The sequence below is a fragment of the Oncorhynchus mykiss genome, chromosome 25 (assembly GCF_057628025.1).
Source record: "Oncorhynchus mykiss isolate SJ-2025 chromosome 25, ASM5762802v1, whole genome shotgun sequence".
Classification (NCBI taxonomy): domain Eukaryota; kingdom Metazoa; phylum Chordata; class Actinopteri; order Salmoniformes; family Salmonidae; genus Oncorhynchus; species Oncorhynchus mykiss.
In genome coordinates, this window is record NC_143046.1 from 19,196,363 (window position 1) to 19,215,617 (window position 19,255).

General features: G+C 44.4%; 2 protein-coding genes across 9 annotated transcripts in view; one reads left to right on the forward strand and one right to left on the reverse strand.

Annotated features, from left to right (window-relative positions):
- The window catches only part of LOC110504728 (storkhead-box protein 2), a 104,555-nt gene that overhangs the window by 44,217 nt on the left and 41,083 nt on the right, over positions 1–19,255 (reverse strand). The window lies entirely within an intron of this gene.
- LOC149971555 (uncharacterized) overlaps positions 13,747–19,255 on the forward strand; it is a 62,194-nt gene continuing 56,685 nt past the window's right edge. The window contains exons 1-2 of one of the 6 annotated variants that reach the window (XM_090220346.1): positions 13,747–18,660; positions 19,029–19,090. The gene's annotated coding sequence lies outside the window, so the exon portion shown is untranslated. The remainder of the gene's footprint in view (positions 18,661–19,028; positions 19,091–19,255) is intronic. The other 5 variants (XR_016491816.1, XR_016491815.1, XR_016491814.1 and 2 more) reach the window with 5 other exon arrangements.

Here is a 19,255-nt window from a genome sequence, read left to right on the forward strand (position 1 = left end):
CAGCCCTTTCACCGACCTCTGTATCTGTAATCTATCTTTCTGACAGACAGTGTTTGGTGATGGGGTGAAAGGAGATGGAAACAGGCTGTGTTGTGTCACGGAGGAGGTTGATTAATGATATTAACAGATCTGAAGCCTGAGGTTTTTTTTAAGGGGGTCGATGAAACAAAACGTAACCCTCTGTGTCTCCTCCGTGCTGTAGTAAGTGTGACCCCACTGCCTCACCAAGGGAGGGGGTCAAACATTTCTCCCCCACCACGTCTGCCTTTCCAGTTTCCTCAGCCATTTAGGCCTAATTTGTCAGCAGGGCAGCACTACTGTTTGGCTAAGGCTATAGGCAGGTAGTGGTAGGAAATGTGGAGTTGGGTGAAACATTCCAACCTCAACAACCTCTTCGTCTTTCCAGAGCTCAGCTGAGGGCTGTAGCGTCAGGAAGATCAGAGGGTGTCAAAGTCTGTGTTCCAAATGGCACCCTATTTCCTTTGTGATACACTATTTTTGACCAGGGCCCGTAGTGGGATGTTTTGGAGATGTGGGTGCCAAAGAGCAGAATGTTTTTTTTATATCTGGGCCAGCCCTGCACAGAGCTGGGCTATCTATCTATCTGAGGAAGCCTCCCTTTCATCTCTCTGGGTAACTGGAGAGAACATATCCAGATGCCGATCGAGCCCTTTGAACCTAGCCAGATTAGAAGCACGATGAATTAAATGTAAACTTGCTGTGTGTTTCCTCAGGGTGAGAAGGATAGGCCCTTGGTGTAAGTCAGGATGGATCCTCAGTCTGTCCAATGCTGTCAACTCCAAAGGAGCTTGGTCTCTTCCCTTTCCGCTTGATGCTATTATACTTGCTGTATGGAGTTTCTGCTATACTAAACATTTCTAGTGACTTCCAAATGTGAACCTGCAGTTCACAACAAGAGGGTCTGAATTCTAGAGAGGGCAGCAGCAGGACGTTCCAACATAGCTGCTATTCAGGAGAGAGAGGGAGGGAGCACTAACCGGCAGAAAGTAGGACGCCAGCACGATGCTGCCACTTCACCATCTGGTTTGTGTGTGTGTGTGTGTGTGTGTGTGTGTGCGTGTGTGTGCGCGTGTGTGTGTGCGTGATACTGAGGCAAGCTCTGAGCACTTTTATATCATGTACCACATGCTACTACTACTACTACTAGTCACAGGAAGTTGTTGGCACCTTCATTGGGGAGAATGGGCTTGTGTTAATGGCTGGAGCGTAATAAGTGAAATGGTATCAAACACAGCAAACACATGGTTTGATTCCATTACATGAGCTCTGTTCCGGCCGTTACTATGAGTCGTTCTCCCCTCAGCAGCCTCCTGTAGTACTACTACTACTAGTGTTGTGCTAATAGATTTATATATTTATATATATATACAGTGGGGCAAAAAAGTATTTAGTCAGCCACCAATTGTGCAAGTTCTCCTACTTAAAAAGATGAGGCTTGTAATTTTCATCATAGGTACACTTCAACTATGACAGACAAAATGAGAGAAAAAAATCCAGAAAATCACATTGTAGGATTTTTAATGAATTTATTTGCAAATTATGGTGGAAAATAAGTATTTGGTCAATAACAAAAGTTGATCTCAATACTTTGTTATATACCCTTTGTTGGCAATGACAGAGGTCAAATGTTTTCTGTAAGTCTTCACAAGGTTTTCACACACTGTTGCTGGTATTTTGGCCCATTCCTCCATGCAGATCTCCGAGGTAGGAGTAGCCAGGAGGAAGGTTTGAGAAATGTTTGTTGAAGTTATCGATTATCATGGATTTATCAGTGGTGACCGTGTTACCTAGCCTCGGTGCAGTGGGCAGCTGGGAGGAGGTGCTCTTGTTCTCCATGGACTTTATAGTGTCCCAGAACCTTTTGGAGTTAGAGCTACAGGATGCAAATTTCCTTTGCTTTCCTGACTGACTGCGTGTATTGGTTCCTGACTTCCCTGAACAGTATCGTGGGGACTATTCGACGCCATTGCAGTCCGCCACAGGATGTTTTTATGCTGGACGAGGGCAGTCAGGTCTGGAGTGAACCAAGGGCTAGTTCTGCATTTTTTGAACGGAGCATGCTTATCTAAGATGGTGAGGAAGTTACTTTTAAAGAATGACCAGGCATCCTCAACTGACGGGATGAGGTCAATATCCTTCCAGGATACCCGGGCCAGGTCGATTAGAAAGGCCTGCTCGCAGAAGTGTTTTAGGGAGCGTTTGACAGTGATGAGGGGTGGTCGTTTGACTGCGGACCCGTATCGGATGCAGGCAATGAGGCAGTGATTGCTGAGATCCTGATTGAAGACAGCGGAGGTGTATTTGGAGGGCCAGTTGGTCAGGATGTGCGGGTACAGTGGAGGTAAGCCCAGGCACTGGGTGATGACAAGAGAGGTTGTATCTCTGGACATGCTGGTTGTAATGGGTGAGGTCACCACATGTGTGGGAGGTAGGACAAAGGAGGTATCAGAGGTATGAAGAGTGGAACTAGGGGGTCCATTGTAAACTAAAACAATGATAACTAACCTGAACAACAGTATACAAGGCATATTGACATTTGAGAGAGACATACAGCGAGGCATAAAGTAATTGCAGGTGTTGATTGGGAGAGCTAGCTAAAACAACAGGTGAGACAACAACAGCTAATCAGCTAACACAACAACAGCAGGTAAAATGGCGATGACTAGGCAGAGAGGGTCGGATTAACTAGACACAGAGCCTGAGTTCGCGGCTGGGGCCGACAGATAAAAAATAAATAAACAGAATGGAGTACCGTGATTAATAGACAGTCCAGCAGGCATCAGCTATGTGGCCAAGTGATCATAGTGTCCAGAGGGCAGCAGTAGATGGAACAGGGGAGCTGCCACTACGCTAGCGCTTGGGCGACATGGCGTTTAAAGTTAGTAGCGTCTGCTCCGACGGATGAAGGCACAGTGGATGGAGTATTCGTCGGCAGACCAGTCGTGGTGGTGCGGCGGGGTGCCGTGTTGACAGAGAATCCAAGCCAGATGGCGAAAGAGGTATTGTAGAATTTAGTTTGCTATCCGGGAGATGCGCCTGGCTCACGGCTAACTGGTGCTAGCTTCGTGGCAGTGGCGTTAGCCACTATAGCCAATCGGTAGCAGCGGTGAACCGCTGCCAAGGTCTAGAGTTTACAGCAAGGATCCGGTGGAGTATTGGGCTCTAGCCGTGTTTGAGTGGGGTTCGGGTGAACAGCTGAGTAGGCCGGGAGGTGGGCCTCAGGGATAGCTTTGATACTGGATGCCACGGTGAGTGCAAACTAGCTGTGAGCTAGCTAGCTGCAAGCTAGCCGTGAAGATCAGAAGTAGTGGTTCAGGGATTACGGCAGGAATCCGGCGTTGTTGTGGAGAGACAGTCCGATACTGGTAGACTGGCGAGAATTATCCAGGCTAAAAACAGGGCTGGTATCTGTGCAGAAGGTAAAAGCCGCTAGCAGTGGCTAAAAATGACTAATAAATAGCTTGTAGCTAATTAGCTGGTTAGCTTCTGGAGGTTCTAGAATGTGTTCTAAAGTTAAAAAAATAAAAAATAATAGCGATACCGTATCATATTGGATGAGGCAGGTTACCGGAAGGTATAATCGAATTAAAAATCGATTATACCTTGAAATATAAATCTGAAATTGTTCTCATTTCACCCACAGTTATTATTTCTATAAAAAGAGAGCCTTGATACAAATAAATAAAATGCATGTCATGCATCATATAGAGTCAATACCATTCACTAGGGTTCACATGGATCAAATTTGCCTAGGCTACATGTATTGGACATGGTACCATTTTTATCAATATATATATATATTTTAATATAACTATAATTTTACCTTTATTTAACTAGGCAAGTCAGTTAAGAACAAATTCTTATTTTCAATGATGACCTAGGAACAGTGGGTTAACTGCCTTGTTCAGGGGCAGAACAACAGATTGGTACCTTGTCAGCTTCAGGATTTGAACTTGCGACCTTTCAGCTGTTAGTCGAACGCTCTAACCACTAGGCTAACCTGCCATTATACCATCTTTATTGAGGAAAAATATAGTTACTTCTACTGAGATATGTGGTTGTCTCACCAAACTATCTTAAGATGAACACACTTACTGTAAGTCACTCTGGATAAGAGTGTCTACAAAATGACTAAAATGTAAATGTAAAAATGTAGATAATACAAGTTACACAATGGCTTTGTTTGAGGCGATAAGCCTCACAAGGTCACCAAAGTCAAGCTGTTCACATACTGACCCTTCATCCTTGACACAGCCGCCATAGTAACGTTACCACTTCCTGATAATGAAAAATGCAGAAACCCTCCCAATGCATTAACTCTGTAATAGTAAACCTGCACAGTAGGCTCTGGGCCCTGATTGATGCAGGCAGTCTAGCCAGCCAGCAGGTTCAGAGTAGCAGCTCTGAGAGGAAGCAGCAAGTCTTCCTGTAAATTTGAAGTAGAAATAGTAGAGCTTAGCAGCAGGCCAGCCTGCCGGGCAGGTAGCAGGCGGACACGTGGCGACATGAGAAAGGAAAAGAGAGAGGGAGGGAGGGAGAAAGAGAAAAGAAGAGAGATAGAGAGATAGAGAGAGAGAGAGAGAGAGAGGAGAGAGACCTGACGAAATCCCCAGCCATAACAAAGAGCAGGGGCTTACCTGGGCTGGCTGTGGCCCAGTCATTCTAGCCTGGTCTGGACTGACAGAGGGGAAGGAGGGGAGCGCTGTGCTCTCCCACTGGGCCGCACACACAGCACCTTGCAGAGGAAGGTGTGAAGGCCAGGCTTACAGCAGAGCTGTGTGGTACTGCATGTACAGGACACTGTGTGGACGTTAAAGTAAGGTCATGGGGCTTCAACGCTGCTTATCTTGAAACCTGGAAACCCAAAGTGCCTCCGTGGCATCCATTAAGTTCAACACAGATAAAACACGATACCAGCTCAATTTACAAATGGTGGCAGTCCAGGAGCGATAAATCAAAATGACTTTTACACCCCCTCCTAGTGGCCCTAGTGGTATGATTTATGACGTGAGAGCAGTTTGCAGGTTGACAGTCAGACAACGGGGTAAAAGTTCAGAGTGTGTGTGTGCACGGGGCAGGAAAACAGTAAGTGAATGACCACTACAGAGGATATGGGTAGGAACCTGACACAGTCATGTTTCTTAGGAGCTGTGTGAGGGACACATCCGCATGCCTCTGAAGGTCGAGAAAATATCAACCACTAGAGATGTCAGTACAAGTCCAATGGTAACTGAGCGGACGCTTAAAATGACTTCCAGCCGGCCGGGGAGACACACATCCAAAGGGGGGCTGAGACGAGGGGGAGAGGAGGGTGAGAGGTAAGGTAGTCTGATGTGGGGGAGGGTCTGGGGAGAGGGTCAAGATTTCAAGTTTACTGAAATGTGTCAGTGAGGAAAAAATAAGAAACTCTAACCGACCTGGGATAATGGAAATGTGGGCTAAGTGGGAGGAGGGAAGGAGAGGAGTTTTGGTAAAACGTGCTGGGCCTGACTTGCTGAGTATCTCCAGCTTGTACTAACTTGGGAGTCACAACCACTACAGGCAGAACAAAACTCTGAGCAAGTTATCAAAATAACTTGCAGTCACAACCACTTGGGCTCTCTGAGGATCTGTGATCCAAGATAACATCTGAGATCAAGAAATACTAGTTTTTTTGGGGGGGGGGAATTGCTGAACCATTCATTGATTTTAATAATATAATGTCAACTGATTATGTTTGATGAAATAAATAGTCTTTCAACTTACCCTATAACAAAAAGACAGAATAAGTAGTAAGCTTTAGGTGGTATTTCTCTTTCTACAGACATTCTGTGCCATGAGTTCTTCTCCCCGAGGGAATGTCAGTAAACACATCGTCTGTCAGGACAGTAACCAAAACATCAAGTCAAGACATGCAGATGTCATTCAACCCTTTTAAAGAGATGCTTTTTCATGAATGATACTGTTGAGGTATTTTGGCAAAACTAGTCTTTCAAAGAGTGTGGGGATTTGGTTTAGTTTCTTTAAATTCTTTGTTAGGCATTAGCTATATGATTGGCATGGCTCCGTAACATTACAAGCTTATGTTGCAGAAAACAGCTAAGGGTATAGGCTATAGTTCAGGGGTCTCCAACCTTTTCTAGCATGAGAGCTACTTAAAAAAAAAAAAGGAACATGTTGCGAACTATTCTTTTTTTATAGCTTTCAAATAGGCATATTCTTCTCTTCTCCTCTTCCCAGTAAGTCTTCCCCGGGTCCTTGGTGCACAAGAGATGTGTTTTCTGCCAATATACCTGGTAAAATAATGGTTCATAAACAGTATTTGGCATGACAGTCCGATAAAAAAAAATATTTTTTTTTTCTCTCAAATTTACAATTATTAATAGAGAAACAACTGAAGGCCTCCCGAGTGGTGCAGTGGTCTAAGGCACTGCATCGCTAGGTTAGCTATGCCACTATAGATCCTGGTTCGAGTCCAGGCTCTGTCACAGCCGGCCGCGACCGGGATACCCTTGGGGCGGCGCACAATTGGCCCAACGTCGTCCGGGTTAGGGGAGGGTTTGACCGGCAGGGATGTTCTTGTCCCATCGCGCACTAGCGACTCCTGTGGCTGGCTGGGTGCAATGCACGCCGACAAGGTTGCCAGGTGTACGGTGTTTCCTCCAACACATTGGCGAGGCTGGCTTCCGGGTTAAGCGAGCATTGTGTCAAGAATTAGTGCGGTTTGGCTGTGTTGTGTTTCAAAGGACTCACGGCTCTCGACCTTTGCCTCTCCCGAGTCCATATGGGAGTTGCAGCGATGGGACAATTGGATACCACGAAATTGGGGATAAAAAGGGGGGGAATAATAATAAAATAATTGCGCACCTAGCAAGAGAGGAATGTGTTGGTCTAGCAGTGTTTATGCTGTTAGGCCTACTGCTGCAGCACGTCATGGCAGCGATAGACAAACGTAAACACCAAAAAGACTGGATGGGGTGGGATAATGTCAATGTGGCTTTGATTGGATAGTAGGCGGGAGTTTTGTGTTTATGACAGTTTGCATGTACTTTCAGAATTGATTAGCGAGCTGCTCATAGGTGGGCTGTGAGATACTGGTAGCTCTACCTGTTGGAGACCCTGCTGTAGCTCCACCCGTTGGAGACCCTGCTGTAGCTCTACCTGTTGGAGATCCCTGCTGTAGCTCTACCTGTTGGAGATCCCTGCTGTAGCTCTACCCGTTGGAGATACCTGCTGTAGCTCTACCTGTTGGAGATCCCTGCTGTAGGTCCACCCGTTGGAGATCCCTGCTGTAGCTCTACCTGTTGGAGATACCTGCTGTAGCTCTACCTGTTGGAGAGCCCTGCTGTAGCTCTACCTGTTGGAGACCCTGCTGTAGCTCTATCTGTTGTAGATCCCTGCTGTAGCTAATGCTAATGCTGCTTCCCCGTCATCTAGTTTTAATGCTGCTTCCCTGTCATCTAGTTCTAATGCTGCTTCCCTGTCATCTAGTTCTAATGCTGCTTCCCCGTCATCTAGTTTTAATGCTGCTTCCCTGTCATCTAGTTCTAATGCTGCTTCCTCGTCATCTAGTTCTAATGCTGCTTCCCCGTCATCTAGTTTTAATGCTGCTTCCCTGTCATCTAGTTCTAATGCTGCTTCCTCGTCATCTAGTTCTAATGCTGCTTCCCTGTCATCTAGTTCTAATGCTGCTTCCCCGTCATCTAGTTCTAATACTGCTTCCCCGTCATCTAGTTCTAATGCTGCTTCCCCGTCATCTAGTTCTAATGCTGCTTCCCCGTCATCTAGTTCTAATGCTGCTTCCCCGTCATCTAGTTCTAATGCTGCTTCCCCGTCATCTAGTACTAATGCTGCTTCCCCGTCATCTAGTACTAATGCTGCTTCCCCGTCATCTAGTTCTAATGCTGCTTCCCCGTCATCTAGTTCTAATGCTGCTTCCCCGTCATCTAGTTCTAATGCTGCTTCCCCGTCATCTAGTTCTAATGCTGCTTCCCCGTCATCTAGTTCTAATGCTGCTTCCCCGTCATCTAGTTCTAATGCTGCTTCCCCGTCATCTAGTTCTAATGCTGCTTCCCCGTCATCTAGTACTAATGCTGCTTCCCCGTCATCTAGTTCTAATGCTGCTTCCCCGTCATCTAGTTCTAATGCTGCTTCCCCGTCATCTAGTTCTAATGCTGCTTCCCCGTCATCTAGTTCTAATGCTGCTTCCCCGTCATCTAGTTCTAATGCTGCTTCCCCGTCATCTAGTTCTAATGCTGCTTCCCCGTCATCTAGTTCTAATGCTGCTTCCCCGTCATCTAGTTCTAATGCTGCTTCCCCGTCATCTAGTTCTAATGCTGCTTCCCCGTCATCTAGTTCTAATGCTGCTTCCCCGTCATCTAGTTCTAATGCTGCTTCCCCGTCATCTAGTTCTAATGCTGCTTCCCCGTCATCTAGTACTAATGCTGCTTCCCCGTCATCTAGTTCTAATGCTGCTTCCCCGTCCTCTAGTTTTAATGCTGCTTCCCCGTCCTCTAGTTCTAATGCTGCTTCCCCGTCATCTAGTACTAATGCTGCTTCCCCGTCATCTAGTTCTAATGCTGCTTCCCCGTCATCTAGTACTAATGCTGCTTCCCCGTCATCTAGTTCTAATGCTGCTTCCCCGTCATCTAGTACTAATGCTGCTTCCCCGTCATCTAGTTCTAATGCTGCTTCCCCGTCATCTAGTACTAATGCTGCTTCCCCGTCATCTAGTTCTAATGCTGCTTCCCGTCATCTAGTTCTAATGCTGCTTCCCCGTCATCTAGTTCTAATGCTGCATCCCCGTCATCTAGTTCTAATGCTGCTTCCCCGTCATCTAGTTCTAATGCTGCTTCCCCGTCATCTAGTTCTAATGCTGCTTCCCCGTCATCTAGTTCTAATGCTGCTTCCCCGTCATCTAGTTCTAATGCTGCTTCCCGTCATCTAGTTCTAATGCTGCTTCCCCGTCATCTAGTTCTAATGCTGCTTCCCCGTCATCTAGTTCTAATACTGCTTCCCCGTCATCTAGTTCTAATGCTGCTTCCCCGTCATCTAGTTCTAATGCTGCTTCCCCGTCATCTAGTTCTAATGCTGCTTCCCCGTCATCTAGTTCTAATGCTGCTTCCCCGTCATCTAGTTCTAATGCTGCTTCCCCGTCATCTAGTTCTAATGCTGCTTCCCCGTCATCTAGTTTTAATGCTGCTTCCCCGTCATCTAGTTCTAATGCTGCTTCCCCGTCATCTAGTACTAATGCTGCTTCCCCGTCATCTAGTTTTAATGCTGCTTCCCCATCATCTAGTTCTAATACTGCTTCCCCGTCATCTAGTACTAATGCTGCTTCCCCGTCATCTAGTTCTAATGCTGCTTCCCCGTCATCTAGTACTAATGCTGCTTCCCCGTCATCTAGTTCTAATGCTGCTTCCCCGTCATCTAGTTCTAATGCTGCTTCCCCGTCATCTAGTTCTAATGCTGCTTCCCCGTCATCTAGTTCTAATGCTGCTTCCCAGTCATCTAGTTCTAATGCTGCTTCCCCGTCATCTAGTTCTAATGCTGCTTCCCCGTCATCTAGTACTAATGCTGCTTCCCCGTCATCTAGTTCTAATGCTGCTTCCCCGTCATCTAGTTCTAATGCTGCTTCCCCGTCATCTAGTTCTAATGCTGCTTCCCCGTCATCTAGTACTAATGCTGCTTCCCCGTCATCTAGTTCTAATGCTGCTTCCCCGTCCTCTAGTTTTAATGCTGCTTCCCCGTCCTCTAGTTCTAATGCTGCTTCCCCGTCATCTAGTACTAATGCTGCTTCCCCGTCATCTAGTTCTAATGCTGCTTCCCCGTCATCTAGTACTAATGCTGCTTCCCCGTCATCTAGTTCTAATGCTGCTTCCCCGTCATCTAGTACTAATGCTGCTTCCCCGTCATCTAGTTCTAATGCTGCTTCCCCGTCATCTAGTACTAATGCTGCTTCCCCGTCATCTAGTTCTAATGCTGCTTCCCGTCATCTAGTTCTAATGCTGCTTCCCCGTCATCTAGTTCTAATGCTGCATCCCCGTCATCTAGTTCTAATGCTGCTTCCCCGTCATCTAGTACTAATGCTGCTTCCCCGTCATCTAGTTCTAATGCTGCTTCCCCGTCATCTAGTTCTAATGCTGCTTCCCCGTCATCTAGTTCTAATGCTGCTTCCCGTCATCTAGTTCTAATGCTGCTTCCCCGTCATCTAGTTCTAATGCTGCTTCCCCGTCATCTAGTTCTAATACTGCTTCCCCGTCATCTAGTTCTAATGCTGCTTCCCCGTCATCTAGTTCTAATGCTGCTTCCCCGTCATCTAGTTCTAATGCTGCTTCCCCGTCATCTAGTTCTAATGCTGCTTCCCCGTCATCTAGTTCTAATGCTGCTTCCCCGTCATCTAGTTCTAATGCTGCTTCCCCGTCATCTAGTTCTAATGCTGCTTCCCCGTCATCTAGTTCTAATGCTGCTTCCCCGTCATCTAGTTTTAATGCTGCTTCCCCGTCATCTAGTTCTAATGCTGCTTCCCCGTCATCTAGTACTAATGCTGCTTCCCCGTCATCTAGTTTTAATGCTGCTTCCCCATCATCTAGTTCTAATACTGCTTCCCCGTCATCTAGTACTAATGCTGCTTCCCCGTCATCTAGTTCTAATGCTGCTTCCCCGTCATCTAGTACTAATGCTGCTTCCCCGTCATCTAGTTCTAATGCTGCTTCCCCGTCATCTAGTACTAATGCTGCTTCCCCGTCATCTAGTTCTAATGCTGCTTCCCCGTCATCTAGTACTAATGCTGCTTCCCCGTCATCTAGTTCTAATGCTGCTTCCCCGTCATCTAGTTCTAATGCTGCTTCCCCGTCATCTAGTTCTAATGCTGCTTCCCCGTCATCTAGTTCTAATGCTGCTTCCCCGTCATCTAGTACTAATGCTGCTTCCCCGTCATCTAGTTCTAATGCTGCTTCCCCGTCATCTAGTACTAATGCTGCTTCCCCGTCATCTAGTTCTAATGCTGCTTCCTCGTCCTCTAGTTCTAATGCTGCTTCCCTGTCATCTAGTTCTAATGCTGCTTCCCCATCATCTAGATTTAATCTGGCAGAGCAGGGTTAGTGATGTCAGCATCTGGGATTCCAGAAGGTGACTGTTTATTTTTAGCTGGCACAATGTGTGTGCAGTGCACTGAGAGAGATTACATGTGCGAGTGTATGTGAGCGAGCGAGCGATTCAGTGAGCGAGTGAAAGTGAGCGAGGGAAATGGAGAGGAAATGGAGAGCGGGAGAGAAAGAGAGAAATCCCACAGAGGTGCATACTAGATATTAAAAGGAAGAGAGGGATAGAGAAGGGAGGGAGAGAGGGAGGAATGGTGACACATCATATCATTTGTAGGTCAGTCTTTTACAAATTCATGTTCCACTCATCTGTCCATCCAAAAATAATATTGATTACAGAGGAAGGAGACTAATATATAATTTGGTGTGTGCTTATATTTGTCCTATTTCACACATGTAAAAGTGTGCATACAGTGCATTGGGAAAGTATTCATACCCCTTCCCCCTTTCCATATTTTGTTACGTTACAGCCTTATTCAAAAATGGATTACCATTTTTTTTTTATTATCTCTCTGTCTCTCTCTATATATATATAGTGGGGCAAAAAAAGTATTTAGTCAGCCACCAATTGTGCAAGTTCTCCCACTTAAAAAAATGAGATAGGCCTGTAAATCCAGAAAATCACATTGTAGGATTTTTTATTAATTTATTTGCAAATTATGGTGGAAAATAAGTATTTGGTCAATAACAAAAGTTTATCTCAATACTTTGTTATATACCCTTTGTTGGCAATGACAGAGGTCAAACGTTTTCTGTAAGTCTTCACAAGGTTTTCACACACTGTTGCTGGTATTTTGGCCCATTCCTCCATGCAGATCTCCTCTAGAGCAGTGATGTTTTGGGCTGTTGCTGGGCAACACAGACTTTCAACTCCCTCCAAAGATTTTCTATGGGGTTGAGATCTGGAGACTGGCTAGGCCACTCCAGGACCTTGAAATGCTTCTTACGAAGCCACTCCTTCGTTTCCCGGGCGGTGTGTTTGGGATCATTGTCATGCTGAAAGACCCAGCCACGTTTCATCTTCAATGCCCTTGCTGATGGAAGGAGGTTTCACTCAAAATCTCACGATACATGGCCCCATTCATTCTTTCCTTTACACGGATCAGTCATCCTGGTCCCTTTGCAGAAAAACAGCCCCAAAGCATGATGTTTCCACCCCCATGCTTCACAGTAGGTATGGTGTTCTTTGGATGCAACTCAGCATTCTCAACTTTTTTACCAAAAAGTTACATTTTGGTTTCATCTGACCATATGACATTCTCCCAATCTTATTCTGGATCATCAAAATGCTCTCTAGCAAACTTCAGACGGGCCTGGACATGTACTGGCTTAAGCAGGGGGACATGTCTGGCACTGCAGGATTTGAGTCCCTGGCGGCGTAGTGTGTTACTGATGGTAGGCTTTGTTACTTTGGTCACAGTTCTCTGCAGGTCATTCACTAGGTCCCCCCGTGTGGTTCTGGGATTTTTGCTCACTGTTCTTGTGATCATTTTGACCCCACAGGGTGAGATCTTGCGTGGAGCCCCAGATCGAGGGAGATTATCAGTGGTCTTGTATGTCTTCCATTTCCTAATAATTGCTCCCACAGTTAATTTCTTCAAACCAAGCTGCTTACCTATTGCAGATTCAGTCTTCCCAGCCTGGTGCAGGTCTACAATTTTGTTTCTGGTGTCCTTTGACAGCTCTTTGGTCTTGGCCATAGTGGAGTTTGGAGTGTGACTGTTTGAGGTTGTGAACAGGTGTCTTTTATACTGATAACAAGTTCAAACAGGTGACATTAATACAGGTAACGAGTGGAGGACAGAGGAGCCTCTTAAAGAAGAAGTTACAGGTCTTGAAGTGTACCTATGATGAAAAGTACAGGCCTCTCTCATCTTTTTAAGTGGGAGAACTTGCACAATTGGTGGCTGTCTAAATACTTTTTGCCCCACTGTATATATTTTTAAAAACAGAAATACCTTATTTACATAAGTATTCAGACCCTTTGCTATGATACTCAAAATTGAGCTCAGGTGCATCATGTTTCCATTGATCATCCTTGAGATGTTTCAACAAATTGGAGTCCACCTGTGGTAAATTCATTTAATTGGACATGAGTCGGAAAGGCAAACACCTGTCTATATAAAAGGTCCTACAGTTGACAGTGCATGTTAGAACAAAAACCAAGCCATGAGGTCGAAGGAATTGTCCGTAAAGCTCCAAGACAAGATTGTGCCGAGGCACAGATCTGGGGAAGGGTACCAAAACATTACTGCAGCATTGAAGGCCCTCAAGAACACAGTGGCCTCCATCATTCATAAATGGAAGAAGTTTGGAACTAACAAGACTCTTCCTAGAACTGGCCACCTGGCTAAACTGAACAAGAGATGTGGAAAACCTTCCAGAAGGGCAACCATCTTTGCAACACTCCACCAATCAGGCCTTTATGATAGAGTGGCCAGACAGAAGCCACTCCTTCCTAATAGGCATGACAGCCTGCTTGGAGTTTGCCAAAAAGGCACCTAAAGGATTCTCAGACCATGAGAAACAAGTTTCTCTGGTCTGATGGAACCAAGATTGAACTCTATGGCCTGAATGCCAAGCGTCACCTCTGGAGGAAAACTGTCACCATCCCTACAGTGAAGCATGGTGGTGGCAGCATCATGCTGCAGGGATGTTTTTCAGCTGCATGTACTGGGAGACTAGTCAGGATCGAGGGAAAGATGAACGGAGCAAAGTACAGAGAGATCTTTGATGAAAACCTGCTCCAGAGTGCTCAGGACCTCAGACAGAGGCAACGTTTCACCTTCCAACAGGACTACTACCCTAAGCACACAGCCAAGACATCGCAGGAGTGGCTTTGGGACAAGTCTCTGAATGTCCTTGAGTGGCCCAGCCAGAACCCGGACTTGAACCCGATCTAACATCTCTGCAAAAACCTGAAAATAGCTGTGGAGTAATGCTCCCCATCCAACCTGACAGAGCTTGAGAGGATCTACAGAGAAAAATTTGAGAAACTCCCCAAATACAGGTGTGCCAAGCTTGTAGCATCATACCCCAAAAGACGAGGCTATAATCGCTGCCAAAGGTGCTTCAACAAAGTACTAAGTAAAGGTGATGTGATGTTTACAGTTTTATTTTACTAGATTTGTTAACATTTCTAAAAATTATGGGATATTGAGTGTTGATTGCTGAGAGAAAATCAACAATTGAATCAATTTTAGAATAAGGCTGTAACAAAATGGGAAAAACTCTCCCTGAGACGCCCTTGGACAGTAGGGTCCAAGCCAGGGTCTGCCATTATCAACGGCAACCTTGGAGCAATTAGGGTTAAGTGCCTCAAGGGCACATCAATATATTTTTTTAACCTTGTCGGCTCGGGGATTCGTAGTAGCAACCTATGGGTTACTGGCCAAACACTCTAAACCACTACCTGCTGGCCTTCATATCTAGCAGAGTACTGCGGTTTGATTCTTCTCTCCAAGTTGAATAAATTTCAAAACAATGTAATGACTAAAACAGTAGCTTGGGAACATTACCCATCTTAAAGCGGTATCATATCACCCTATCTTTCCTGTTTCTCGGACTACATGTAGTAGATTTCCTTTGGCAGACATCATAGCCCACAGACTACACTGCTCGCGTCGCGTGTACGAGCGTTGCAAAATACATTTAGAAATCTATATTATTCAATTATTGCACCCCCTATGCTTGCGAGCGTCTGTGTTGCCAAGGACTAAAATAGAAGTCAGTTCTATTTGTGATGCAGATCGCGCTGCAAGTCCTGCCTCTCCCATCTCCTCATTGGTTTGCAGAAGCAGATACCCACGTGCCATCTCCTCATTGGCTATACCCACGTAGGTGATTGAAAGACAAACTGTGTTGTCGGTCGTCGGGGTAATACTATGAAAGTTTAGATGCCAATCACCATATAAGTTCAAAGAAAATAAGAAAAGGCCTAGAAGGAGGAAAGATGACTAGAAACGATTCGGTTGACTGTTTTATGTGTGGATTAATTGTCGGAGTAGGGGACCTTGTGCATTTCAGGTAAAATAACAACTCAATGTTTATATCCCAGGACAAATTAGCTAGCTACAGCAACCTAGCTACATAGGACAAATTAGATAGCAAGTGCAAGCTAGCTAGCCAAATTGCCATAAATGTTTAATGCTTTTCGACCTGTCCCCAAATGAATGTAATTGGTTCAGAGTTGGTTTTGATATTTTAACCTGCGTGTCGTGATCGTGTTTGGTGAGGGGGGGACAAAATACATTTATGCACGATGACGGTTTGGGTTCCGTGTAAGGTTTGGGAGGCATTTACTTGCCAAGTGCTCTTAAAAGCTCTCCCCACAGTCAGAAGTTTACTTTACACAGGAAAGAGGAGGTTTAAAAACCATGAGGATAGGGGAGGTTTAAAAACCATGAGGAAAGAGGAGGCTTAAAACCATGAGGAAGACGAGGCTTAAAACCATGAGGATAGGGGAGGTTTAAAAACCATGAGGATAGGGGAGGTTTAAAAACCATGAGGAAAGAGGAGGCTTAAAACCATGAGGATAGGGGAGGTTTAAAAACCATGAGGAAAGAGGAGGCTTAAAACCATGAGGATAGGGGAGGTTTAAAAACCATGAGGAAAGAGGAGGCTTAAAACCATGAGGATAGGGGAGGTTTAAACCCACGAGGAAAGAGGAGGCTTAAAAGACAGGCATCTTTTCCTTTGAGGTTCTCTTCTACACTAGACACATACAGGTCAGAGACAAGGACATACTGTACAGTATATATACAGCAGTATGTAGACACCCCTTCAAATGAGTGCGATCCGGCTATTTCAGCCACACCCTTTGCTGACAGGTGTATACAATCGAGCACACAGCCATGCAATCTCCATAGACAAACATTGACAGTAGAATGGTCTTACTGAATATTTCCCTTCCCAGAAGAGTGGAGGCTATTATATCGGCAAAGGGGGGACCAACTCCGTATTAATGCCCATGATTTTGGAATGAGATGTTCGATGAGCACATGTCCACATACTTTTGGTCATGTAGTGTATGTCTGCCACATACACCCACAGAGACAGACACACAATTTCGCTAATGGATTTGGGACAACATCCAAAAATGCCCCATAGTCTTTCTGTACAATGTAATGTTGAATGATAGCCAGGTGAGATAGGAAGGAGCTATCTCACCTGGGGAAGGAAACCCTGACTTCCTCAGTCTTCGGGTTCATGTTCTAATTTTCCCCTTCAAGCTGAATTCAGCTGACACACAATAAAAGCTTGGGATGCATTTCTGCCTGTGGAATGTTCATAGTTTACGTAGCAATGACAAATGCATTTACTTGAATGTTTTATGTTCTTTGCAGTAGAGATCGACCGATTAATCGGAATGGCCGATTAATTAGGGCCGATTTCAAGTTTTCATAACAATCGGAAATCGGTATTTTTGGACGCCGATTTTGCCTATTTTTTATTTATTTAAAAAAAAAATGTACACCTTTATTTAACTAGGCAAGCCAGTTAAGAACACATTCTTATTTTCAATGACGGCCAAGGAACGGTGGGTTAACTGCCTTGTTCAGGGGCAGAACGACAGATTTTTACCTTGTCAGCTCGGGGATTCAATCTTGCAACCTTACAGTTAACTAGTCCAACACTCTAACCACCTGCCTCACGAGGAGCCTGCCTGTTACGCAAATGCAGTAAGAAGCCAAGGTAAGTTGCTAGCTAGCATTAAACTTATCTTATAAAAAACAATCAATCAATCATAATCACTAGTTAACTACACATGGTTGATGATATTACTAGTTTATCTAGCGTGTCCTGTGTGGCATATAATCGATGCGGTGCGCATTTGCAAAAAGGACTGTCGTTTCTCCAACATGTACCTAACCATAAACATCAATGCCTTTCTTAAAATCAATACACAGAAGTATATATTTTTAAACCTGCATATTTAGCTAAAAGAAATCCAGGTTAGCAGGCAATATTAACCAGGTGAAATTGTGTCACTTCTCTTGCATTCATTGCACACAGTCAGGGTATTTGCAACAGTTTGGGCTGCCTGGCTCTTTGCCAACTAATTTGCCAGAATTTTACGTAAATATGACATACATTGAAGGTTGTACAATGTAACAGGAATATTTAGACTTAGGGATGCCACCCGTTAGATAAAATACAGAACGGTTCCGTATTTCACTGAAAGAATAAACGTTTTGTTTTCGAGATGATAGTTTCCGGATTTGACCATATTAATGACCTACGGCTTGTATTTCTGTGTGTTATTATGTTATAATTAAGTCTATGATTTGATAGAGCAGTCTGACTGAGCGATGGTAGGCACCAGCAGGCTCATAAGCATTCATTCAAACAGCACTTTCGTGTGTTTTGCCAGCTGCTCTTCGCAATGCTTCAAGCATTGCGCTGTTTATGACTCCTGTTGTAAACTCCCGAGTTTAGGCTGGTGTAACCGATGTGAAATGGCTAGCTAGTTAGCGGGGTGCGCGCTAATAGTGTTTCAAACGTTACTCGATCTGAGACTTGGAGTAGTTGTTCCCCTTGCTCTGCATGGGTAACGCTGCTTCGAGGATGGCTGTTGTCGTTGTGTTCCTGGTTCGAGCCGAAGTAGGAGCGAGGAGAGGGATGGAAGTTACACTGGCAATACTAAAGTGCCTATAAGAACATCCAATAGTCAAAGGTATATGAAATACAAATGTTATAGAGAGAAATAGTCCTATAATTCCTATAATAGCTACAACCTAAAACTTCTTACCTGGGAATATTGAAGACTCATGTTAAAAGGAACCACCAGCTTTCATATGTTCTCATGTTCTGAGCAAGGAACTTAGAGCTCTAGGGGCGCTATTTCATTTTTGGATAAAAAACGTTCCCGTTTTAAGCGCGATATTTTGTCACGAAAAGATGCTCGACTATGCATATTCTTGACAGTTTTGGAAAGAAAACACTCTGAAGTTTCAGAATCTGCAAAGATTTTGTCTGTAAGTGCCCCAGAACTCATTCTACAGGCGAAACCAAGATGATGCATCACCCAGGAATTAGCAGAATTTCTGAAGCTCTGTTTTCCATTCTCTCCTTATATGGCTGTGATTGCGCAAGGAATGAGCCTACACTTTCTGTCGTTCGCCCAAGGTCTTAGCAGCATTGTGACGTATTTGTAGGCATATCATTGGAAGATTGGCCATAAGAGACTACATTTTCCAGAGGTCCGCCCGGTGTCCTTTGTCTAAATTTGTGCGTAATCTTCAGGTGCAGGCATTTTCTCCTGGGATTCAGGAGAGAAAGCATGTTTCCAAGAACGATGTATCAATGAAGAGATATGTGAAAAACACCTTGAGGATTGATTCTAAACAACGTTTGCCATGTTTTCAGTCGATATTATGGAGTTAATTTGGAAAAAAGTTTGCGTTTTGAGGACTGAATTTATGGATTTTTTTTGGTAGCCAAATGTGATGTATAAAACGGAGCTATTTCTAATACACAAGGAATCTTTTTGGAAAAACTGAGCATCTGCTATCTAACTGAGAGTATCCTCATTGAAAACATCAGAAGTTCTTCAAAGGTAAATGATTTTATTTGAAGGCTTTTATGTTTTTGTTAATGTTGCGTGCTGGATGCTAACGCTAATGCTAACGCTAAATGCTAACGCGAAATGCTAACTCTAGCTAGCTACTTTTACACAAATGATTGTTTTCCTATGGTTGAGAAGCATATTTTGAAAATCTGAGATGACAGTGTTGTTTACAAAAGGCTAAGCTTGAGAGATGGCATATTTATTTCATTTCATTTGCGATTTTCATAAATAGTTAACGTTGTGTTATGCTAATGAGCTTGCTGATAGATTTACACAATCCTGGATACAGGGGTTTTTTCATAGCTAAACGTGACGCAGAAAACGGAGCGATTTGTCCTAAACAAATAATCTTTCAGGAAAAACTGAACATTTGCTATCTGAGAGTCTCCTCATTGAAAACATCTGAAGTTCTTCAAAGGTAAATGATTTTTTTGAATGCTTTTCTGTTTTTTTGTGTAAATGTTGCCAGCTGAATGCTAATGCTAAATGCTACGTTAGCCATCAATACTGTTACACAAATGCTTGTTTTGCAATGGTTGAGAAGCATATTTTGAAAATCTGAGATGACAGTGTTGTTAACAAA